Consider the following 5,844-nt stretch of genomic DNA (forward strand, 5'->3'; position numbering starts at 1 on the left):
CATGGTACAAAAATGTACTTTGAAGAGACATTTGAGAGTTGAAGCTCACAAGATTTTGGTTCTCTCTAACTGAATGTATCTATTATGATACCATTGGCTAGCCAAAGCCTACATATCCTGCCTTTCCTGATCCCAAGTGTCATTGCTGCCATCTTCAGCATCAAGTCCACTAACACCAGCATCTCAAGTACCACTTTGTTACCCAAACAAACAGTAGTCACATTTCAAATGATCTAACATCAACAAGGTATTTTGATGTTTGATTTCCATTTAATTCATATATCAAAAGTGATTGTCTTTAACAGTGAGAATTACACAGGCTCAGAGAGGCCAGACAACTTGTCTTGTAAGTGGCAGAGATTTTCCTTATGTATTTCATCCTGAGCCTGTGTTCTCATCACACCAGATGGACATTTCCTTCTGGGCAGAAAGGAAGAGCTAACATCACCAAACAAACCACCTGAAGCAAATAAGAGTCTTCTGCTCTCTCCCACCCCCCACCACTCTCACGGCCTCCTGCTATCTCTCACTCAGTGATTCCAGAGCATTCTTTGGTGTAGTCAATCCTCCTCCTTCCTTCACTGAAGTATAACTCTCTTACCTGCTTCTACCAAGCAAGAGGTGGTTGCCATGCTGACCCTGTTGCAAATTGCCATAGTGTTTTCTACTCTCAGCAGGTCGTCGTGACCTCTGCTTGAAAAATGAAAGCATAACAAAAGGAAAATTCTTTTCACAAAGTCCCATCCTCCAACATCCATCACTGCAGGGAAAGTAGCCAAATCTTAATACATGAGTATTCCATCCGACCAAGTAATATTTTTCAACTTCATGATAACATAAAAGGAGTTCACGGAGCACAGTCATAAGAAGTTGCCCCGTCTTTCTCTCCCAGGACCCAGAAGCACATTTTCCCTGGTCCAAAAGGTCACAAAATAAAATTAAACAAAACAGTGCAAACAGGAGTTTAAAGCCTAGAAAATCATTTTCAATCATGAACTCAAAGAGTTAATGCTAGTGGAGACCCTGAAAGTGAGACAGTCAGTTTGAGATTCTTAGCCATCTTTCTTATCCTGCCAGAAACCGACAAGCAGCAGCCCGGTACTAGTCTCCTGTTGCTGGCTTGGAAATTTTTCCAGGGGGTTTGTCAAGCATAAACACCTTGTAGAGAGTCTGATCCTAGTTAAAGCAACAAATGTCAGGAAAGCTGACCATAAATCTTACACGGGGTGGGGATTCCTTGACTGTCAGGTTTCTTTTTCAATTGAATTATAATAGAGAATGTGAAAATCCAGCCTGAATTTATGAGTGATGATCCTAAAATCCCTCTTTCTAGAACAAACTTGACATTACAGACCATAGCTGTTATTTAAGCTTTTGGTAACTGGCTTACTGATTTCCTGAGTACCATCTCTGGGTACCAGTTTAGTTCACTGGGACACTCTCTGAAGAGCTTTGTCTGTTCTTTCACGGGAAGAGGGGGCATGCATTTCAGCTTCTTAAACCTGTACTAGAGTACAGGTGTAGTCAAATTATACTTCCTATTAAAAAATCCAATGTCTGTCCTATGAAATGCCTTGGATTTTAAACAATAAAATAGGGAAAATTGATCCTACAGAAGCTCACTTAAATTTGGAAGTCCAGTCAGGGATTACACCATCCCACATTTATGAAGACCGTACTCACATTAAACACTTTGCATATCTTGTCTCACTTCATTACAACAGCATTCTTAAGCCATGGATAGCCATCCCTATACTGCAGAAAGAACTAAAGAGAGGCTCAGAAACTTTTACAACTTCACACAAAATATGCGTGAAAATGAAGATCTGACTTTTGAACTCCAGAGCTCATACTATCAGCTTCCATGTAATGGCACCATGGGTCAAATAAAAGGAACACAAAATCCTAAGTAAACCCAGCTTCCATGGATTGCAAATACGCGAGATCCTCAAATGTGTAGTGTTAAATAGTCACTGGGTTTCTGTGCTAAACCGGTGGAGTGTGCCTTTTCTTATTCCAAACACACTCAGAAGGGGCTTCCTCTTGTGCTGCTCGTCAGCTGGACAGACCCCTAATCAACAAGTCTATGTCATTAGGAAGGATTACAAACTCCTGTCAGGAACACTGAGTTTCTACTCTCTTGCTCTTTGTTCTTGATTTAGTTAAGGAGGACAGCTGAACCATGAAGGAGAAAGTCACAGAAAGAATTATGAAGACAATTCTCTTTCTGACCTTAGCACTCTGCTGTCAGAGCCAAGGGAAAGGCAGCAGATCTTTAAAGAAGAAAAAAAAAAGGAACATAGGAAAGTTCTTTTTTCTTTTGTCTGCCTGTGTTGCTCTTGGTGGTGGTGCTGCTGTGCTCTGAGACAGCTCTACTATATGTTAAACTAATCTGGAGATTAAATATGTAGAACAAGCCAGCCTCAAACATGTGATAATCCTCCTGCCTCATTATCCTAGCTGCTGTGTTTATGAAGGTGAACCACTATACTCAGAAACCAAAAGACTTTCTTTACTAGAATCAGAAACACAAAGACATGTACCAAGTTGCTTAAACTCCTAAACCACAGGGACTTAACTATTCAAAGAAGTAATTGACGATAATAATTTTGAACCCACTGCATCATCTTCTGGTGTTTGGTATTGACAAGATGTCCCTCTTTGTGGAAGATCTGGTGTAGTATAGTTCCTTGTCTACAACAAAGGCATTTTAAAGGAACAAGACATTGTCTAAAAGAAAAGTAGGAGGCAAGCCAAAGTGTAGTAAAGACAATTTGGGGTCATTCAGACAATAGTTAGAGCCACTGTTGATTTACTTACAAAACCAATCCTTCATGTTTTCTCTGTGATTTTGCTTGTGCTTCTTCACGGTAGTCCCAAATGTTCCGAGATTAGGAAACATTCCAAGTCTTATCATCTGCTGTGTCCTGCTGCTTCTTCTGTAGTCTACATTCCCTGAAAAGGCAGTGACAACTTCACCATCCTTCTATCAACAGAGCTCCATCCGGACGCTTCCCAGCACCACCCAGTATGGTAGAGGCCAGTGTCAACTTCGCACAAGGAAGGATTCTACTGTACTCTAGACCTGGAAGCGAGATCCAAGATTATCTTGCAGCCTGCTGCTTTACTTGGCTTCTACCTATCACATTAAGAAAGGGTCCAACAATTGTCCTCTTTTCTATCAAGGCCTGGGTCACCTATACCACCCAACCAAAGCAACAGTAGAGGAGTTCCATGCAATGAGATTGCTTTTCTTCTGATACTCCATTATTCCACATCTCATAAGTGAGCCATGAAAGGAAGTAGCGAGTTCAGCATGAGTTACTTCACTCAATCTCTATAAACCACCGAACTTCTATTTATGTGAGGTAATGAATCTCACTCAGGGAGAGATATTAGTACTTCATATTCAAGTGGCTTTAGCACCTGGAGAACTGTATAGAATATCACAGAGCTGTATGTCTCACACTGGTTGATTATAGTTTCAAAGCAGCTGATTCTTTTGATGATGATTCAAGAGAAGTAAATTATGGGTGCCTCTACTTTTGCTAGAATTTACGATACCATGTCGCTGTTTGTAATAAAGTGGGGGCCCTATCGGGAAAGGTATTTTACAGAAAGTAAAGGTCTCATATCACAGGATGAAGTGGGGAAGGGAGAAAAAGAGAACACATTTTACTGCCTTTGTAATCTTGTTTTTACCTCCCTCATTGATAAGGCACTAAGCTGTGCAACTTGGGTTATAAATTTTTTATACCTTCCAGGGGGCAAAGAGTTAAGACATTCTTTATGAATGAAATTTGGTTATAGCCATTGATACTTGGAAGTCATTTATCATTGGTACAAATCAAGTAATTATAACACAGGTTGGGAATGTATACAAGAAATAAATACTACATAATAACAAAAAATTAAAAATATAGATGTTGAAATAATTTCATTAATCATTACTGGACTCTAAGTCAAAGCAACTCAACCTATACAATGTTATATTTGTGAAACTGAAACAATTTTCATAATGTTCTTGTGAAATATAAAAGAGCTGACTTTGGATGGAAGGTGCATTCCAGAGTTAATCTATAAATACTTAAGTATTTGTGGAACAAATTACATTGTTTCTAGATTAGCTTGTGAGTAATATAAGAAAAAGTAAAAGAATAACAAAATACCCACAAAGCAAAAGTTAATCATGCTATTCTCTCTGATTTTTATGTATTTTAGAATTTTATTCTATCTTATAAATTATTTTAAAGTTATACCAAGTAATAAGAAAAAGCAAGGAGTATAGAATAGGATCAGAGTCAGCAACAGTGGGAAAACTTCAGTCGTGGTAAAGTTATTGAAAAAGAGCAGAGTTACTGCTAATCTAAAAGTGTTAAAGTTTCATTCTCAACCATATGTATTAAGTGGTGAATTGTGTGTCCTTGAGAATGAAGTTTATCTTTGCTGGAAGGCACAGCATGAAGCTGACAATCAAGGAGCAGTCTGTAAATTCAGGATCAGCTGATCAGTAGTACATTTTCCATACACATCTGTATGGAGTGAGTTCGAGTCTACCTTCCACTGACATTCTTTTCTGTTTAAACAAATGAAGAAGAACATGCCAAGAAAAAAACTAGGGCATCTAAGGTAAACACTGGTGCCCAAGAGCAAACAACTCCAGAATGCAGCACCTTTTCTTAATTTATTTTTGTCAGTGTCAGGGTATACGTTCTTATGTTGAGTTCCTGAATCAATCTGGAGTGGAACTTCATGCAGGGTAGGTGATAAGGATATAGTGGCATTCTTCTGTGTATAACTAGTCCAGTTTTACCAGTGACATTTTTGAAAATGCTATATTTTCACCCAATGTATGTCATTGGTCTCTGTTGGAGAAATCAAGGCCTCACTTCTATTCCTTTGGTAAGTGGGTCTGTTTTTGTTGGTGTCACTCTGTTTTCTTACTATAGATCTGTGGTAAAACTGGAAATCTAGGATGGTGACACCTCCAGCAGTTTTTTTTTTTTTGGTTGTTTTGCTTTGTTTTTACTGTTCAGGGTATTGTTTGTTTCCACATAAAACTTAACAATATTTTTTTCTACATCCTTGAATAATTGCACTGAAATTTTGATGGCAATTTCATTGAATCTGAAGATTGCTTTTAGGAAGATGGCCATTTTCACAATATGAATCCTACCAATCCATGAGCATTGGAAGGTCTTTTCATCCTCTGGTGTCTTTATTTATCCAATGTCTTAAAAATGTTTATTGTATAAAATTTTCATGTAAATTTATTTCAATATAACTTTGAGTAATATTTGAGAAATTCTTTATGCAATATTTTTGAACTCATTAACTTAGTCTCCTAACTCCTCTCTCATAACCCACCCTTTCCGAACTCTTATCTCTCACCAGAAAATTTGAGTTTTCCTCTTCTTTTTATATCTAGTTTTGTGTGTGTTGCTGACTCATCTTCAGAGTGGAGTGGGTCCTAGCAAATATTACAGGCAGTTTCATTGCTTTTGGTTACTCTCCACAACTTGTTGTTAAGACCGTACTGGTGAAATAGAGCTAGTGCTCACCAGAGGCTATGAATAAATGGAGCTGGTATTCAACTGAAAACTTTCCTTCTAAAACTAGGGTTCCTGATACTGGAAGGTACTATAAACACCATCAGAGGAGAAAAGTAACCACCAACCTGCTCCAACTGTGAACCTTTTGAGCTACAATAGCAAAATGCCTGCACTATATACACAGTGGCAAAAAAGTCAGATTTTGAGGAACACCACCCAGTAATTGTTCTCTGACTTCCACGCTCATGTGCCATGCATATGCCCACACTCACACACACAAACATACAAAAAC

Source organism: Microtus ochrogaster, unplaced genomic scaffold (assembly GCF_000317375.1).
Source record: "Microtus ochrogaster isolate Prairie Vole_2 unplaced genomic scaffold, MicOch1.0 UNK2, whole genome shotgun sequence".
NCBI lineage: Eukaryota > Metazoa > Chordata > Mammalia > Rodentia > Cricetidae > Microtus > Microtus ochrogaster.